General features: G+C 35.6%; 1 protein-coding gene and 1 pseudogene across 1 annotated transcript in view; one reads left to right on the top strand and one right to left on the bottom strand.

Annotated features, from left to right (window-relative positions):
* SLC35F1 (solute carrier family 35 member F1) overlaps positions 1 to 21134 on the top strand; it is a 142618-nt gene that overhangs the window by 8728 nt on the left and 112756 nt on the right. The gene's annotated exons all lie outside the window — the stretch shown is intronic.
* LOC111738802 lies at positions 10462 to 10580 on the bottom strand (annotated as a pseudogene).

Here is a 21134-nt window from a genome sequence, read left to right as displayed (position 1 = left end):
TGCTTCACAGTGCCGTGGCTGTCCAAAGGTCACAGCTAGCAGAGTTTGTTCTCGGTAACAGGATGTGGTTCTTATCTTTGGGTGCAGGCTTAAGGCTCCCGACAGAAATGTACTATATATCTTAATTGTCATAGAGGTAACATGACTATATACATTCACCAAAACTCTTTAAACTGAACACTTACAAGGGGTGAATTATATTGCATGTAAATTATGCTTTAATATGCCTGACCAAGGAGCAGGAGCTAAGAATTGACCATCCCCTATCACAACGTGGTTGCCACGATGAACTAGTGTATCATTTGGCTCAGTTTCCAATATGTAGCTATATCCTCAGTCACTTTCCAATATTAAGAAGCACCATTAAAACTTCCTTCATTGTGGCGTGCTTTCAGACCACAAGAATGAGTACAGTTTCCTCCCAAAATGTACCTATTCCAAGGAATTCGCTAGTGGGACAGGAACTGTTATTGATCAAGTTCACAATCCACTAAATGATGCCAAAGTACACACATTCCATACACTTACAGCACTTATAGGGTGAATTTGCACCAAATCAAGTCTCCCACAGTCTTAATCAAACTTATTGTATCCAACAGTGCATGTCCTGTTTGTGCTAAAATGGATGAATCTCAAAGTGATACCTTATTCAGAACTTTCAATATCACCTAGCATAGTAAGTGACTTTTCAATTGAAGGAAAATTACATGAATATGTAACAATATCTTCTTTTAATGAATCCTCAAGTAAACTTACACACACACCCACATACACACTTTATACATCCGTCATTCCCCACACCATATACTTTATTAATGGATGCTCTCTGAGTCTTTCGTTTCAAACAGCATATAAGCTTGAAGGGAAGTACTGTCTCCCTGTTTTATCTGGAGTCCATGTTGGCTGTTAATTCTGAAAATCTTTAAGCATTCATCTCTCCATGCTGAGAGCTGGCAGAGAGCAGTACTCATTCCTGGCACGCTGCAGCATTCATGTGGGAGATTGAAGGGTGGTTACAAGATGATAACTGTATTGCCTGAAGGAGATAAGTCCCCTTCTGCCAAAATAGTGCTTTGTATGTAATTAGTGTAAAAATTCAGAGGAATAGAGTTTATCCTTAAAATCATCTTTCTCATTAAAAAAGAATCATAATGGAAGAACAAAGCAGTCCCTGCAGTGAATTGAATTGCTTTCCTTAAGTTTTCATTAAATCAAAGACTCAGCAGTTAGCCATCTTGCAGACACTAGTGCAGTCTGCTGCTGCATGAGATTAGCAGGAAAAAAAATATGAAGCAAACGATTTTTTTCTTCATTCACAGGATTGGAATTGTATTGTGATAATCTTTAGATCAGAATTCCCTGTCTATGCAATTTTTGAGCATCTGGTTTCATTGGTTGCCTTTTCTGAGATTTTTGAGGACCAGGAAGAGGATCTCGTAACTCACCAAATTTAAACGTAATGCTTGCAAATAGTGAGTTCTAATTATAAGTCGAAGTGACTACTCCTTGAGTGACCTATATGAGGAAAAAAAAATAGAGGAAATTGACTTCCAAGTAAAAGAAAATACAATCAGAATTTATGTTTCTGACTATTTTTTAGTATTTGACACTTCTATGAAAGAGAATGAGTATTTCTTTTATCTTTAACTACTAATTAGCCATGTCTAAGAAAATATCTATCTTTAAGAATCATATTTAGGAATTATTACCTAAGTTTACTAAATTAAAATATAATTTTAACAATATAATTTTAAACAATTAGGGTCAGACTTTTAGTGTTTCTCAATTTAATCAAAATTCAAGAGCCAGTGAGTCAGACTAGTAAGTTTTCATAACTTGTCTATGTTGTATTTCTTCATTCTGTAAGTCAAGATAATAATAATAACTGGTTTACAGGTTGTGTGTGAACTAAATGATATATTTGGAAAACTAGCACAGTGTCAGGCATAGAGAAAACATTCAATGAATATGATGTGCCATCATTGGCATTATGTTTGCTCAATAAATATTGATTCTCCTCTCCAGCAACTTGAATTTTATACATGTAACACTTAATTTGAATAAATTCTACCATAAGGATCTTGAAATTCATTAGCCATCTTCTGGCATTGATAGTCTCTTTAACTTGTCGCTGGATGTCAGAGTAGGCACAGGTATGGTTCATAGAGGGATCAAAAAGAAGAGATATTTTAGATGCTTTCTTACCACTACAGTGTCCGTTGCAAGTGAGGGAATTCGCTGAAGTAATTATTACACTAGCACCCTCAGGATGTAGAGTGGGGCTTCTTCTTCCTGAGAAAGCCAAGCCAGGGGTAACAATGGGCACCCAAAATCTGTTCAGAAGGAGCCAGAGCTACCCTTTTACTTCAGGTGTAACTTCACTCAAGTGGCCCAAGCTATTAGAGATGGGGATGGGAACGGGGGAGCCGAGGTGGGAGCAGTTACCAAAGGAAAGAGTTGAAAGGACAATTCCCTAGGCCAGGGCTTTCCCCAGAAATGTTTTGTGCTAGAGCTCTGATTATGATTGTGAAGGCTTGGGGCAGAATTGCTTCCAATGCTTTCTCTTCCACATATTCTGTGTGGGTTTCCTATCTCTTCTCCTGTTTGCTCTCTTCACCCCAGCTTTTTCCTTCTCACACAGCCAAAACTGATAAGCAAATGGGAAGAAACTGGAAGAAAAGTCATTCTCATTGCCTTTACTGAGACAGGACTGTTAATTACAAATTCAGACCTTGCAGAGAAGATCTAGATTCAGTGTAAGCCCTACCTGCAAATAACCACTCCAGCTTACTATTCTTTGCTCAAGAGAAGGCTCAGAGCACAAATACACCAATTAAGATCAAGTGTGTTGTAAACTAAGCTTGACTACCTTTTTTCCTGAATGCTCTTTTCTTCCACAACACACACAGAATGCATCTGTGAACTGCAACCAACTCAATACTCATACAGAAAGCAAACAGACACAAAGCAGCTGGGAAAACGGCATTCCCATTTGGCCTGCTGACTGAGGCACATGCCAGCTGGAGAGGGTGAGGAAAAAGAAGTGTGGTTTGACCAAAGCCAGGACAGGATGGCATTTCTGTCCCTGATAATTACCAGCAAGGAATCAGTTTTTGAGACAAGGACCATAGATGTTTTAGAAGATCGTATCAATTCAATTGTAGGGATTCATCAGATGCATTCCAAAAGTGAGCGTTCGGTCACTATTTTATAACCAGAATCCCACATTTCCATCAGTTATTTGGAATAATCAAGGAACAGCATGTCTCTTTTAAGGCCATGTCCACGGAAACCCTAGTAAGAAATCTGTAAGCAGAGATCTAGTCTTACTAACAAACTATTGCATGGACAAGAATTGTTCTTGGATGAACTCATTAAAAGGAATCTTGCTCCCATTTTTTGACAGAGTATGAACATTCTATTTCGTTGTTGAAAAATAAAGTCAAGGTGGGAGAGGGAAAAATTAAAAATAATCCAAGATTAAAAAGTGCTGAAAAATGCCCTGAGAGAGCACAGTCCTTGGGGCTACAGAGCCAGGGAAGTGGCTGCCAGCCCGTCATGCTCTAGATGAGATGAGGGTTAGACCACACTGTCACGGATCATGGAGTCATTGCTCCATGACCATGATCCATTGTCACAGATCACAAAACCATCGTTCAGCAGGAAGGGCACTCCACGGGCAAACTCAATGAGCTACTGGGGCTTCACCAAATTCAAAGCAGCAGGTCCCATATCTGCAAGCACATTTCAGCTTTTGGCTTTGTGGCTGTCATTTGCTGAGGTCGAAAGTCTCAGCTGTGCTGTGTTAAACTCAGGACCGTTATAGCGCCACTTTAAGCAAGCTATTGATTTTAAACGTTTGTCAGACTACAAGAGACTAAGTTAGATCACTCAGAAACAAGCAAAGAACTTATCTTCTAAAAATAAAGTTAAGAAACTTGGTAACTTCTTTTTAACGGAGAAATGTGTGGGCAGAGCTTACATAAGTGTCATAAATGTAGAAGTCTCTGCACTGTTAAAAATTGTAAGTTATTTACTATATGGAAATTTAATAGATCTCAACTCCTGATTTCTGTTGTTTTGACATCAAATATGTTGAATAATTTAGATACCTGACAGGAAAATTATTGTGAATGTGTTCCTGTACTTACAGTGTCTCTTAACTGATGGAATCAACCTGGTGCACAAGCCAGGTTGTGCACCCTCCCTAGCCTACAGAGTTTTATAGTTTTAGTTCTGTCCATAATTATTTCATACCAAACCTTCTAGAAGGCTCTGACCTGATTACATCTTATTCAGATTTCTATTATCTACATTTAAGGTATCTTACCTTTCTCAAGTCATTTATTCCTTCATGTATTTATTCACACATTATTTCATTCATTTAGTCAACAAGTACATTTTGAGGGCCTTCTGTTAGACACTGTACTGCTAGGTGGGAAGGATACCTAACTGAGAAAAGATGATTTCCCTTCTCCACCCCCCTCTAAGCTCATAGACAAGAGAAAGAGAGTTACAAGTAAAAAGTCCCTGTAATTTCAAGAGTACAGATCTGAGGGCCTTGCTTTCTCTTATCTCTACCACATCTTCATTCCAAAAGAATTTACTTCTCCTCTGTCATTCATTTTACCACTCTTTTCTCCATCCAGCTACCAGTCCTCCCTTTCCCAATTCACAGCAGAAGAATTTCTTATGAGCAGTTAGGATCAGTACATTGACTATTTCATGGTCTTCCCCTTGGCTTTTCTTTGATCATGCGCGCATTCTTTGCTCTAGACCCTGACTTCACATTAAGAAGAGGTGCAGCTGTTCCTCCAGTCCCTGTACCACCCCGACACTGTCTCCCTGGGAGAATACAGCACAGACTTCATCCACCTCTTTTATTTAGACTTAGCTGTGGTGAGTTCTTGGCTGCTAGGCTTTTACAAGCTAGAGCAGTTAGCTATTTTCGTGATTATTATTGACTTCCAACACCCTCAAAGATCTCCTCTGCTCTTACAAACAGGTATAATCTCTTTGCCTGACCTAAGTCAGTGGCACCCCAACCTTTTTGGTACCAGGGACTGGTGCTCCTATGAGAATCTAATGTCTGATGATCTGAGGTGGAGCTGAGGTGGTGATGTTAATGCTGGGGAGCGGCTGCAAATACAGGTGAAGCTTGGCTCGCTCGCCTGCCTGCCGCTCACCTCCAGCTGTGCGGCCCCATTCCTAACAGGCCACAGACCGGCCTGGGTGTTGGGGACCCTTGACCTAAATGACCCCTCTATGTAGTGGCAAATACTCTTACTTGTCTGACCGTATCCCTTTAAGAAACCTTTATCTTTCTGGTGGTTTGGGGATGTACCTTCAGTGCTTTCTGGTATATGAACTTAAACTCGTCCCAAGTTTCTAATAACCCTCATAAGATATTAGAAATCACAATAATTTAATGTTATAAAATTACAAGTAGTAACGCAGTAGAGAATATCAGAGTTCATGGGCTTTATCCCAGTACCTGTTAGAGGGAAAAGACTGCCAACCATCCACTGAAACCACTAGCATCTGTGGATGGAGCAGCAGGATGGAAAAACAAAATATCAACCTCTTGCTTTTGACCAATTAGCTTATTTTATTTCCTTAGTTTGCAGCATGCTCCATTCAGCAAATATTCATTGCCTCTCTTTCAGGGTTTTAAGTTACCATTTCGTAGTATTCTAGAGGAGTAAATTAATGATGCCTTTGATAACCAGCGTCACAATATGGATAATTTCCAATGGTACCAATTCATTTTTAGAAAGTAGCACAGATAACTATCCAATTAAATGCAGCAATGATTATGATTCCTTTGAAGAAACCATTATTGTATTCTATTAATCTTATACCCAAATCCCTGATCTAAGTCTACTTATTCATGGCTTCACCTGAAAACCAGAAAAAAGTGTCTCCCTCTAGTAAACATATTGCCAACCACAGGTAAGCTCCGTGTATCTATGCAACTCTCATGGTTAAAAGTTTAAACATACCCAACAAACTAACTTAGAAAGCTGCCATCATCTCTGGAGTCGAAGTTTTATTTGGTTGTGGAATATGTTGACTGATAAAAAGTTGTTTTGAGTTAAATTTCACAAATATCTATTGAGCCCACTGTGGACCAGATACCATGCGTGATCCTTTCCAATGCTGTCTCTCCATCCCCATCAGCAATAGCATTGCCTAAGCTAAGCCATGCATCACCTCTTGCCAGGACTGCTGCTGTATCCCCCGAACTGCTCTCTGTCTCTGACACCTGCCACACCTGCAGTCCTTCTTTTAAAACTTTATGTGCTATAAAGTGCAGTAGTCAACCAGGCTTTAGATGATCATATAAATCCTTTCTTATTTATAATTTATATTGAAATCAGGATTTACAAAAAAATAGTTGAGGGAGGAATTGGCTAATAAAAGATGATTATTTGCCATATCCACTGACATCAACATGTACTTCTCAGTATCATTTTGTGAACCAAAGTAAGGTCTTTTAATAAGAATTCAAAAAAGCTCAAAATTAAGAGACTAGAATGTTGCTATTTCTGCTTTCTAATTAGCCTGTCTTCTTGAGTAAAAGAGGCTAAAGATGTAATATTCTAATTTCTGTTCTCCGAACAGGGTTTTTTTTTCTGAATTATAAGCCAAGTTGTCTTGGATTACAGAATTGATCCTAATATAAAAAAATTAACTTAATATTTTAGGTACTAGTTTCATAAGAAGTGACTGGTTAATACTGTGCTCTATGTACAACATTATTGCTAAACTCAAAGAATTCCATTCACTTCTTAATATAAACTCATTAAAATCAACTCAATTTAGTTAAAAGTTAAAATAAATTGAAAGACCTCCTTAATAATAAATCTTCTGATCAAAGATCTTTGTTAGACTGCTTCTAAAGCTGATGTCTACTTTATAAAAACTGCTAAATACTAAGAAGAAACCATGAAGAGACTTTAAGACAATATTGAGGTGACAATGTTATAACCATTTTTTAAATTTATTTTTTTAATTACACAACAATACATGGATATAAACATTACATGTTTATGTTAATATAAACATTGTAAATACAGACAGAAATTTAAAAAAGAGAGAGATTGTGCTTCTCACCCACCACATAAATCTCACTCACTTCTTCATAGGACATCTTTGCTAAATTTTGTTATTCGTCTTTCACAGCATTTTTTATGTATATACATTCATATACATAGTTATAATGTGTTTTTCATGTAAATGCTAGGAATTATATATGTTTTTTCTGAAACTTGCTTTGTTTACATAATAACATTTCCTGGAAAAATTTCCATTTCAATACGTGTACATTTACTTTATAGTTTTTAATTGGTACAGTAGTACTGATAAGCTCACAATTAGTGGTCATAAAGATTGTTTCCAATTTCGAATTATTCCATATATTTTACAAGAAGCATCATTGTAGATATATCTTTAAATACATGTGAGAGTATCTTGTAGTTTAAATTTCTAACAATTTAAATCTTGAGTCAAGGGGCATTTTAAATATTAATATCATCAAATTTCCCCTCCCTAAAAGGTATTACCAGTTCCAAAGCCTACTAACAATATTTGAGAATATGTTTTCCTACTTTTTTATCAATGTTGGATATTAGCAGTAATTTTTTTGTCAGTCTGAAAGTTAAAAAAGTATCTCATTGTAAATTTTATTTCCTTAGTTACCAGTGAAATGAGCATTGTTTCGTATTCATTTACAAGATTAAATAACTTTTAAATCTTAAAATAAAAACATGAAATGATTGCGATCTCTCCCACAGTCTGTTCTTGGTGTAAGAGTTAAGTCCTAGTGGACTCCCTTCCTTTTTTCTTTCACTCAGTCTCTTGTTTTTTATCTCCTCCTGAATGAGTGAAAATAGGGGAAAACAAATGAGCCCTGTGATACCTTCTCCTGGAAGAATGCCACTGCCAGAGCATTAGAATAATAATATTGAAATTTATCTCATCCATAAACCTTTTATAGTAGTGTAATTAGTAGGGCTATTAATACTACACAAGCCTAGCTTTCTTTACTGATGTAAACACAGCTTGTGATCACATAAATGACATCAGTAATAATCCTTTAGGGCATCATGTATACCAAAGCACTTGAGTCACTTTAGCTAAGGCTTAATCAGAATCTCCTCATTCAAAAGAAAAAAAAAAAAGGATTCTTTTTGCTTAGAAAACAGAGTGTGAGGGATAACCTTTGGGCATTTTCCAACATTTAAACATCTAAATTTTGGATTCCAGGGAAGGTATACTGGTATAGATGTGCCTGGGAAGAATGGATTGGAGAGAAATAGAAAAATTCTAGCCAGTATCAGTGCAGAATTATACCTGTCAGCCAAATATTCCCTGCCTATTTCTATATCTCAGTGTCATTTACATATAGTTATTGTTCCTCTTGTGGCATTTTAAATTAATACTTAATCCAAAAAATGAAGTTAGTTTAGTGTACTGTAGATGTTATCTGTTCTTCAAAAAGTAATGAATGTGACATGAAAGTAGGTTCCAGGAATCTCAAATCAGTGTAAATTAACAATGCGATTTAGATGACTGGTGTGGGAATCATGACAGTAAAATCGTGTTCAAAGACTGTCTCTGTTATGGTTATATTCCCTCCTTAATATCAGATCAAGTTAATGTCTCTGTGACTCAGGTTTCCTGGCTGATAAAAACAGGCTGACTGTAAAATAAAAATTGTTTTTTAACATATTTTATGTTCTCAGAGATGGTGTCATTCAAATGTTAATCTATTTGATATTTGAGAGACCATATTTAATTCAATGTGGGCTTTTTAGGGTCAACTATTAATTTACTTAAAATATAGTACTGAATAAAATTAGTCTATTTCAAGATGAGTAAGATTTTCTGAAGCAACAGGAGAAAAGTCAGTTTATTGAACTTGGATTATCATTGACAAAAAGAAGAGCACAATGAAGAGAAAGAAATACTGCACAATGAGTTTGTTTGCTTTTTATAACCACGCTATATACTATTTCTAGTGCCTCCCAAGGAAGAAAGAGAAAGAAAATGAGAATATATAATATAGCTACATCATCTTTAAACTTAAAACTATTATATAGGTCATTTTATGGATAAACTGAGGCTCATAGAGATTAATTAATTTATCAAAAATTACGTAGTGGCTTCTGTTTAGGATATAGTAGTCACGAAAGACCATCATTCTCACTCTAGCAACAGAAACATAAAATCATAGTTTTTCTGGGCCTACCATAAAGCTATGGAAGAAAAGAAATCTAAATATATGAAACCCAGAAAATTCTCTTTGTGAAAGAAGAAAGATTCACAGCTTCTTTCATCCTTTGCAGAATGACACGAGAAAGAATCCACAAAGAGAGATGTAAGAAAAAAAGCAGCAAAAATCTTTAGGTTTTAATGTCCACATATCATTTGGTGTGACAGATTATAATTCTGAAGGACTCCAGCCACAGATCAGGTCTAGACACACCTGCAAACTATGTTCCATGGCTCTTTGCTTGGTGCTAGGCATATAGTATACCAAAGACTAAGAGGTGGAACAGAAGAGCTAAAAGAGAATCTACCTAAAGTGTTTGGAGCCTCCCCAAGTGCATGAAAGCCATCCTTTGAAGGTTGAGGGGAACAGTATAAGAGATCTGAGAGAAATGAACTTGAGGCACTCCAGACTTTCAGCTTGCCAAGGATTGGAGGCATGGCAAGAGAGATGAGAGAAATCTTTCTGAGACATTCCAAGCAGAGAGACATTTCTATAGGTGCAAAAAGCCTAGTAAAGAACAAAGAGAATTCCCTCAGCAACCCAAACAGTAGTCAGCGGAGCTATAAAGCAAATATATATTTTTAGTGGTTTAGAAAGTGGGTAGCATGATTATGAAGTGTAAAGAGATCTCCAGAACCTCGGCAGTTCTCATATCTGGAGAAGGGTAGGTACTGATCCCACTTTCAAAATATTTGAAGTCAGTAGTGAACTAAGTCACACTAAAATTGCAGGAAGCCCAGTTCTGCTGATTAGATTGACTCAGTAACCCAACCAAGCAGGCTGGCATAGAAAAAAGGACATTCTATTTTTCAATGTAAATATTATTTAGTTCAGTCTCTACTGTTATTTTGTATAAAATATTCAGATATAATAAAAAATCTACTAAACAAGTGAAGAAGCAAGAAAATGTGACACATGATTAAGAGAGAAAATAATCAATAGAAGCAGACCAGGTGATGCCATTAATGTTAAAATTATCAAACAAGAACTTAATAATAACTATGATAATTTTAAGTTCTAGTGCAAGAGGTCAACAACATTCATGAAGAAATGGGGAATTTCACCAGAGACCAGGAAACTATTTTTATTTATTTTTTTATGTATTAAGCAAGGCAACCCTTGGTTGACCTCACAGATTGCAAGGACCTTATCAGCTTACAATCCCTTAATTTTTTATTTTTTTACATCTACAGCACCTGGTCTTCCTAGGTGGTCTCCCATCCAAGTACTAACCAGGCCTGACCCTGCTTAGCTTCTGAGATCAGATAGGGTCGGGCTTGTTCAGGGTGGCATGGCCATAGACACCAGGAAACTATTTTTAAAATAGTCAAATGGGATGTTAGAAAAAAAAAAAAATCACTATATCAGAAATAAAACATGTAAGATTCAGCAGAGGAAAGAATCTTTGAATTTGAAGATAGGTCATTACAGTATCCAATTGAAATGAAAAAGAAATGAGTGAAAAAAGAAGGAAGACAGAATAGAATATCTGGGACAATATTCTGAAGTAATCCAACAGGCATGTAATTTAACTTCCAGAATCACAAGGAGAGAGACAATGGGGTAGAATAAAATATTTGAAGAGATAACAGCCAAGAACTTTTCAAATTTGTTAAAAGACATCATAAAAATCCAAATAGCTCAGAATATACCAAGCAGAATAAATGCAAAGAAAACTATACCTGGTGTCTTATAGTCAAATTATTAAAAACCAAAGACAAGGAGAAAATTTTGAAAACAGCAAAAGAAGGAAGATACGTTACACAAAGGGGAAAAAAACCTCTCTTGAAACAATGTAACAAAAAGAAAAATTAAAAAGTACCCATCATCATATAAGTCTATAAACAGTAAAAGTATCCTTTAAATATGAAGGCAAATAAAAGGCATATAGCTAGTAAGATAAAGATTTAAGATATGAACCAAACCCATGTAAATGGGAAGATTGCTTCCCACTAGTCAGCCCTGCCTATAACTTATTGTATTTGTTGTGTATAGATTGGCATATGTCTTCAGCAATGCCAGCATTTAAATGTTTAATTTTCACAATTTGTTTTTATTATAAATATAATGAATGACTTGTAGAAAAGATTAAATTAATAAAAAGTATAGAAAGCAAAATCAAAGCCCTCTATTTTTACCTCTTACAGACTCCAATTGCAAATTAGAAATTAGAGACAAGCTCCATTGAGTAGTTGGACATGGCCCACTTTCTTTGATCTTGTTTCTCAGACTTGAGATTTGAAAAGTCGTAGAGAACCCTTGTCAACCCATCTCTGTTATGGCAGATCCTCTTTGGCAATAAAAATATGAAATTCAATACTTTAAATGTGCAAATTCAGGATATTCTATTTCTTTCTAACTCAAAGAAAACCACTGGAAAGAGCAAAATTTTCTAATCAATTTAATATAATGACACAAGATAATTATTTGGGTTGTAAAAGAAAGCAAAAAGTTTTATAGTTTCCTGCTACCAAGTGTATCTGATATTCTATAACTCCACATGTCATTATTCAGATGTTTTCAAATTTAGTTATGAAGTAGTCTCACCTTCATGAGCACCACCATTGTCATAGGCATACACCTATATATTACCAGCAAATATGGCTGGCAATTTTAAAAATTACCATTTTTCAGTATGTATTCACAACAGCATCTCATGGCAGAAGATGAGAAGTCATGCCCGAAGGTTAAAAGAAATGGCTTATTTTGACCACAAACTTAAGCTCCGCTTAAGAAAATATCTGTAGCCCCTACATGGTTCAGGATTAGCTCATTTAATTTTAGGCAGAGCCAAGAAGGAAAATAACTTCGCTTGTTTATAATGAGACTTATTAGAGGGAGGAAAAAAATATGTTTCTTTTTTGTAGACACTCAATATCCTAAATCTATTTGGGCAGGGGAAGGACACCAAATATTAAATTCCTCTTTACAAGATAGTCATTGAAATATTTAGAAACAAACATCATGCACACTGTTCTCTTCTAGGCTGAATCCCTCCAGTCCCTCAAAAGTTCTCCTTGCTTCATTACGGTCACTCTTCTCTCCACATCTTCTGTTTAGTCCTTTAATCTTTGAAAGAGAAGTGCTCACTTCTCTGCTGTTCAGAGTTGGAAGAAGAGGATCACTTTCCTCTTTCTAAGTATTACATTCTTATTAAAATTTAAACTTACACATGATTTGTTTGCACTCACAACTCTTTGTACCTAACTTATCCCAAATGAAAAAATAATTGATTTTCTTACATATTCCTATGTCCTTATTGTAGAAAAGCATTTTCCCAAATAGCTAATTCCATAACTTTTAACTACTTATTTTTTCTGATACCTGAACAGAATTTCTTCCACTGTATTATACATAAACTCACTTCTTTCTAATTATCTTTTGGTCACTGTAAGTCATATTAAATCACCAAAACCTTTCCATTTTTGACTAAGGACTATTGCATACATTTTACAGCTTTCTTTGTAGGTCCTATTTTCTATGCCTATTATAGATTTCACTGCATACCTCCAGACTCTCTTTGATCTCTCCACACTAAAAATGTGAAAGTCTAAATTAGATACTGTTAAAAATAGTATAACAGACAGAAGTTCATCTTTTCTGAGCAAGCCTCCCTATCCCCGTGCTATCTTAGACAAATTTGATTTTGTTGTATTTCTTCTATTAAATCAAAACTTACTGGCATGGTTAAGAAAGTAAGAAGGATAAGCCCTCACATGTTCCTTACAGTTAGAGTGTGGAATAGTTGTATATTTCATCATGAAAACACAGAATGAAAAGGATGGATTGAATTTCTGTAAGAATTTTCCTCTTGAGTTTAAAATGCCAGACCTTATACTGGGAATGATCTCCGTTCTAGTCTGGTCTGATCTCTTTTTTTTATTGTCCCCCAAGTCCTCATTAATCTGTGACGAATGAGTTACAATTTGCAGAAAATTCTTAGTGTTTTTTTTTTTTAAATAATTTATATTCATACTTTCAGCAGAATCTTTCCCAATTGTAGTTCCACTGTTCTAAGTAGTGATCTTTTTAATTTGCTACTGTAAATTTCAAGTCCCTTTGGAATCTACCGTGAACTCTGGAAAGTGGTCTCTGCCGGCTTAGGAATGACTTTTCATTGCCTCTGTGTGAAGGGTCAGTAGGTACGTAGATCACCCTGGGCTTTGACAGGAAGAAAACATCTAGGTTAAGTGCTGCCTATAAAGCCATTCCCCATTCCCCTTTACTTCTTTGCTTCCTGTCTGACACTGTTAAACATCCTCTTGTCAAAGTGCTGGGGTATGTGGATGTCGAATTACCTTATGCTCATATTTGTAAGATATGGGTGTTCTGCAACAGTAACTTTACTAACCTTGCAACTCAACATTCCCCAGAGCTGAAAACCACAGCTAATCGGATCCCCATCATTGCTCCCTGACCCTTCTGTTCAGATCCCTTGGACATCTACACTACTAAATATCAGCACCTCCTAGGACATGGTGATTTGATTTTTGACCCTTCTGTGAAGGATGCCCTCTTTTGTCCCCTTACCTTCACTCATGCTTCACCAGGTATGTTCCTCCTCGCTTCCTTCTCCATATCTCTCTTGTCAGCATACCATGTGTGTAGGGCGCAGCTGTTTGCCCATGTATGGGAAGACAGGTTCACCTTCGGTCCTTGTGTTTCTACGACTACTTTTTAAAAAGTTGTCATGTCCTTTTACTTTTGTATTCAATTCAGCTCACCATCTTGTATACAAGAATTTATTTTTAGTGGGGTTTTTTTTACATTAAAAGTGATTTTTAGCATATTTTATCTTTCTCATGATACCTTTTACCTGTCATCAGCTTTTAAAGGAGGAATCACAAGTAGTTCAAGGAGAATCATATGAAGAAAAACCAGATGTCTTTTTCATTGCACTATACCATATATATAAAGAAAATTCCCTACACTGGGCCTCGGCAAAGACCCTATCCTTACATCATCAGCTAGAGGAGACTGACAGACAATCACAAGATAGATATAAGATTTATCCCAAAGATAATTCCCTTATCTTGTTTCCAGGATTTTTCAGTACCTCTGTAAGTAGATTTGTGCTCTAAAAACCCATGTCTGTAATTGACACATAATCAGATTCACCCATGGTGATTCTGCAGTCTCACTCTCTTAAAACTAAACTTAGATAATAACAAAACAGTTTTGAACATTATCCTTAAGAATATTTTTTTGTTGGGAGCCATAATAAAAAAGCTATGTCCATAATAAAAAAAAAATTAATAAACTATTTAATACAACTATACGTGACTAAATGCATTCATCTCTTTTCTAGACAGAGATTAAAGTAATTTTCCTTCTTGGTTAAATTCATGTATACTTTTTTCATACCTGGGAACTAAGGAGAAACTGGCTGGAACCAGGTTTATCTTAGAGGTTTTTAGGACGGGGGCATGATTCTGCTTCTCTTGTAAACATAGATTAGATGGTCAGGACCCTATCCAGAGCCTTTCTTTCTAGCCTTCGTAGGGGCTGAGGAGGTAGTTTTAATATTAAAATAGTTGGATGGGTTAATTTCAAGAATTCTATATCCTATAAATAAATTAGTCCTATACTTTTTATTCTGTATTTAGTGTATTTTGTCAAGGTGAGCCTCCAGTATCACTTTATGTTACTAGAATCTAGACAATGAGTACTTTTTAAAATGATCACATTAGGATTTCTAATTTTTTGGTTTATAAACATGATATAGGCTATATGTTCTGAGAAACCTTATCCACTATAGTACCTGTAAGATTATGGGATAAAATAGTTTTTAAAGGTTTTTTTGTTTGTTTGTTTGTTTTTTAAACATAACTGACTTTATAGGAAACTTATGGGAATTTGTGGAGGCCAGACATGAGCTATAGGCCAGAAGCTCATCTGGATGGACATACTCATACTGGTGCTGGTTTACCTTCAGGCATATAAGAGCTGATCCTGGTGGCTTAGAGTTTGGTTTTGGAATAATGGTTTTAACAGGTCAGCAGTAAGGTATTTAGAAGTAAAAGCCTGGAACATAAGTATGGACTATAGGACTAGAGACCAGAATAAATTTAAGATTGCCAAAGGGAAACCTTCTCAGTGGATGAACTACAATGAAATCTGTCCCATAAAAAGAAGAAGTAGAGATATATGCCTGTCTAAGCTTTGATCTGGTTAGAGCAGAATCAGTAGAAATAAGTACTCCCCTGAGAATGTCTGACCACAAGCCCACATGCATACATATTTGAGGCCAGAAATTACATTATCTGTATTAATTCAAAAACAGTGAGGCTAAAATTTAATTTTAACTAGTCTCAGATTAACAGTTTATCTAGGTGGCTTCCATAAACAATTACAGATTCACTACAGAAATATACTTTCAAAATCCCCACAAATAAAGTTCCAAGGGATATGGGCTAATCATTTTTTTAATGTTAAACAAACCAAGGAAACAAACCACCATAAGTGCCAGCATAACAATAAACTATAGAAACTGACCCATAAAGATAATAGATATCGGAATTTCCAAATAAAAAATTTTAAGTAAATGTGTTTAATACATTTAAAGAAATAAAAGAAAGTTTTCATTATATGACAAAGGAGAAGGAGACTATCAGAAACTGATCCGGTAGATGTAAAAAAAATCAAATAGGATTTCTAGAAATGAAAAACATAATAATTGAAATTAGAAATTCAATGTAGAGGTTAAACAACAGATTCCATTTCAATCTAGAGAGAATTTGTGAATTGAAAGTTCTTAAAATTTTATTCAGGATACAGAACAAAAGATAAAAATAAAAATATGAAACGATGTTACTGACATGGAGAATAGAGTGAGAACGTGCCACATGAACTCTGATTCTGGAGGGAGATTATGACAGGAAAGGAAGAGAGATACTAAACAGATAATGACAACAAATTTTCCAGAATTTGTTGAATGAAAGACTCAAAGCTCTAGATTCTAAAAGTCTTGTGAATAAAAAGCAAAATAATAAAAATAAAACCATATCATGATATAACTGAAGGACACCAAAGAGATCTTAAATACAAGAGGAGATAAGCATGAGCCACAAAAGAATAACAATTAGATGAATGACAATATCTAGAAAATAGTATAATAATACCTTTCAACTGAGAAAATAAAACCTACAGTTATATATATAATAAAATTATCCTTTAAAAAAGAGGGTATACTAAAGATATTTTCTCACAAGTAAAAATAGAGCTTACTACTAACAGATCTTCAGTAAGGGAACTTCAAAGGACGTACTTCAGGAAAATAAATATGATCTAAGAAGAGAGAATAGGAAATAAAGAAAATGGTAAACATAAAGGCAAATATGAACTGTGTAAAACATAATGATAATGTTTAATTGGAAATTAAAACCACAAGCAACACTAGCATTTAAGTCAGGCGGTGATGATTGGGATTAAATGTTCCATGGTTCTTGCACTGATGTGGAAGAAGGCAAAATTAGCTTTAAACATTGGAATATTACATTTCTTAAGAAACCACTAAAAGAATAGAAATAGGACACATAATTTAAAACCTGTTGGAGGGAAGACAATGAAATGAGAGAGCTAAATTCAATAAATTCAAGAGACAGAAGTGCAGCAGGGAGAAGAAACAATACATAAGCCAAATTAAAAGTCCAAAAACATTGGCAAAAAAATGAGTAGAAATACATCAGAAATCACAATCTATGAAAATGCACAAATCTTTCCACTTCAAAAATTCAGTCATCAGAATGAATTTTTTAGAATTCTAGCTGTATGGTTTTTACAAAAGATACATATAAAAATGGAAAGATTTTTTTAAAAGATTGAATGTAGAAGAATAGAAAAAGGTAAACGACAAAAACACCAAAGAAAAAGAGAGCTAGTGTGGATCTATTTGATAAAAACTTTGACAGAAGTATTACCTAGTGATGAGCAGGCTTACTAAGGGAATTTCAAAGGATGTACTTTATTTCCTATTCTCTCTTCTTAGATCATATTTATTTACCTACTAATTAGAGGTTTAGTTTTAAAAATGTTAAATAATCTTAAACTTGTAAATACCTAGTAATATAGATTCAAAATAGAGAAAATAAAAATTGATATATGGAAGTGGGAGATTTTTAAGGCAACTCAATAATCGATAGATTAAGAAATACTATAAAGTATGTTTGCTAATTTTATTTTTCTAAGGAAACAACTTTTGACTTGGATGATACTTTCTATATGTCTGGGTTTCTATTTCATTATTTTATTCATTTGTCTATTATTATCTTCTTCCTTATTCTTTCTCTGGACTTAAGAAATTCAATAATGTATAGAATAAACCCAAGGCATTAATAAACTCAAGGCATTAATAAACAAAAGCAATTTGAAAACAACTAGGAGATAAATAGATATGGATGTTCTATATTATTCATTGTTGTGAAATGACACTGTCATTCTCATATATAATACTCACTATGCACGAAAACATTTGTAACATAATTATACTTTTATAGACTTATCAAAACACTATAATGTAAAATAACCTTGATGGTACTTTTTCGTGGCCAAATTTAATCCTTTAAGACCATTATAGTAAAATTTAGGTGATCTTCATGATTCTTTTAAGTGCATAACTAATTATTGTTTGTTTGTTTGTTTTTGTGTGTTGTTTTGTTTCGTTTTTGAAATGCTCACCCTGGAAAGATTTTTCTTTGGTCTGACTCGAAAACTTTAAACATCTCTCTCAAAATCTACTTTTAAGTAAGAAAAACTACATGGCTCAGATTGTTGCAGTCCAGATGTCTTGAAATACCACCAGCAGTGAGAATCTTTATTTTCTGAAGCTTGAGAGGTGGCTTTGAAACCCATGACAGAAAGCAAATTATTGGATGGCATGTGTATGTGTATTTTATGGCCACAATTTAAGCTAAAATTCCACTCTCTGAAGTTAAGGTCAGAGGTGAATTCCACCTGGATAGCTGAGAGCCATTATTGATGACAGAGGTGAAAATGTCAGAACAAAATTTTTCTTGGTGCTAAGACATCCATGGAAGAAGAGATTGCTTTTTAGAGAAAAATTGGATAGATCCCATGAAATGACAACACTGAGATAGAGCTCAGCACTCAACAGTGGCCATCAGTGAACACTCATTTCAAAAAAGAGAGCTAGTGTGGATCTATTTGATAAAATAGAACCCAAAACGTGTGCTTCCCAATTAGTTCTCATTACCGAGAATCCCAAACTAATTAATTCAAGAAAAGCCAAGCCAGCTAGCGATGCCTTCCTGGAAAGGGTCAGTTGGCTCAAGGTCTACAACTGACTCTGCATTTAATTGAACATTAGCAAAAACATTTTACAAATCACCGTAAATCCATATTCTGGTCATAATCTCCTACTGTTTCTTTTCTTTTGTATTGTTTAATCGTTCATTTGAATTTCTTCTTACAAGCAAAAGGTAAAAATATTCTCTATTCTTTGAGCTTTTGCTCTTTTCCCTAATTTTTCAGTATCAGAAAGCAGAGAGCAATTTGTTTCTCTCTCCACCTTTCTTGAAACAGTGGATCTTTCAGCAAAGACGTTTGTGGAATTGCTAGTGGACCAGCACACCTCACCCTGGTTTTTGATTCAGATCCCTCTGGGTGATTTAGAAAACAGCAATTTCTAGCAATTTTCTAAGATATGATGTTTCCTGACCAGACACAGACAACAAGTCACAATGTAACATATACCATGAGAAGATCACGCCAAGTGAGGGTAAGATAACCATACATCCCTGTTAGCCTACAATAGTGTGAATTATGCCCATGTCTTGGAATAATTATTAAGAGCATGACTCTGTTTCTAGTTGATGGGCTACCTGGCTCTACCATACATGGATCAGGTTTTCTAGAATTCCAGTCCAAGGGGTTTCCAGGCTTCACCACAGCATGGACTCACTCCCAGCTACACTGTTAAAGGGGAATAACATACTGAGTGAAGCATCTTACCAGCACTCAGAGACTGTGCTCTGAGTGGGCAATATATGCCCCAACTCTACTCTTCCCACTTCTCACTACTAGTCCTCCAAAGGACAAGAGTATCCTCCACCTGAATTTCTAGGGAGGGGTGCAGCAGGAACTGTCTGTGGAATCTTTTAGGGTCAGGACCTAGAATTAGTGGCAAAAAAGAAAAATATGTGCCATACTTGTATTAAAAAAAAAGCGCTCCAAAGGAATTTATTTATATGGAAACATCGATATTTTAGTATGTGATATATATAACTAAAAACAGTAGTGGGTTTGAATTTCAAGCCACATCCTCAGATTTGGAGGAAATAACATATCCTTCTATTTTGTGACCGAATCTATTTTAACTTTAGCTACCACCGATGAGGAGGAAGAACACTTCACCTTTGTTATATTTGTGGCTCTCTCCTCCCCTTAGTGCTGTGCTGTGGTTCCAAGATCTTTTCTGGTATCAGGGATGAGGCAAAGGTTCTGTGGTCATGGTCATGGGTCACCAGGAGATGTGGTTTCCACTGAATTACCTGTTGTCCTGTCTGCATGGCCCCTTCTTGTCCAGCAGCTCTTGGTGGCTCCTCACGGCATGCTTGGGGAACAGCTGTATCCTTTAGGCTTCCTGCAGACCTTTCGGCCTAGATACACTGATGACAGCATTAGCAAGAGGCAGAGCCGGGATGTTCATTACTCTGAAACCCATTATTGTTTCTTCTTTCCTTTTCGTAACTCTTTTCAGTCTGGGAGGCATGTCTTTCTTCCTGGAGTCAGTAAATAAGTTCTACTTTGTTTTTTGGTTATCCAAGATTGCATATACTGCAAAATTCTTCTTCCTTTTACCTCTTCTGCAAATTACTCCTAAGGTTTTATGCTTTGGGGAAATAAAAGCAAGAAAGATTTGCAAGCTGATTCTGCTGCCACATTTCCCCTGTGGCAATAAAACAGAAAGTCGATGACCAGTTTGAATAAATGGAAGGAATAAGGAAAAATACAGGGAGAGCAGAAGGAATCTCAAAACAGTATGTAGCCACAAAAGTCAACAGGAAATGAAAATCAAATAAGGTAACCAGTTCTGTTTCCACTTCAATATAGATGCCTCAGGGAAGCATTCTTTGACTAGTGTAGGGGTCCCCTTTATAGCTTTGGGTAGTACCCTGATTATTCTTTTTGTCATAGTGATTTGTTAGAATTCTTTAACATAGAAGTGATAAACTGACAGACTGTAGGCCAGATAAGGACTGTAGATGGTGCTGTGTTTGGTCCACACAAATTTTAATGTTTATTAAAATTTGAATTTATTGGAAACACTTAAAAAGTCAGAACATTTCACATAAAAATATGGATTTTTAGCTTCTGTTGAAAATCATACCTGGCAATAGAGGGTGCTTGGCTGATAGATGGCAACGATCCCAGGAAGTGAGCTGTGGCTTGCCCTGCAAGATAAGACAGACACCCTTTAGTTGGCCATAGTCTCTAGCCACTACTCATCCTGTAGGCACTTAGTTTCCGAGCCCTGGTCTAAGCTTGTACATTTTAAATTCTGTAATGTCAGCGATTGGGTATCTCTTGTTCATTCCAACAAACACTGTGTCTGGCATATATTAGGACTGAATACATATATCTAGGATGAATAAATTCAAATACTCCCCACCCCCAGCCAAAAAAAAAAAAAAAGAAAAAAATACCCACAGCATATTATTTTTATTAAGCTCTGCTTTGTTCCATCCACCTAAAAAGGATTCGATGTGTTCACATGACAACTTTATTTCTCCACTTTCTGCGATGTACAAATCAAGCAGCATAAGTTTTATCCTCAGCAGTCTCAAGCTAGAGACCATAACACAGAGAATGTCACATGGATGACAGAGCCAGAAGATGT

This window comes from Pteropus vampyrus, unplaced genomic scaffold, assembly GCF_000151845.1.
Source record: "Pteropus vampyrus isolate Shadow unplaced genomic scaffold, Pvam_2.0 Scaffold43, whole genome shotgun sequence".
In the NCBI taxonomy this organism is placed as follows: domain Eukaryota; kingdom Metazoa; phylum Chordata; class Mammalia; order Chiroptera; family Pteropodidae; genus Pteropus; species Pteropus vampyrus.
This window is presented reverse-complemented; position numbering and strand designations above follow the sequence as displayed.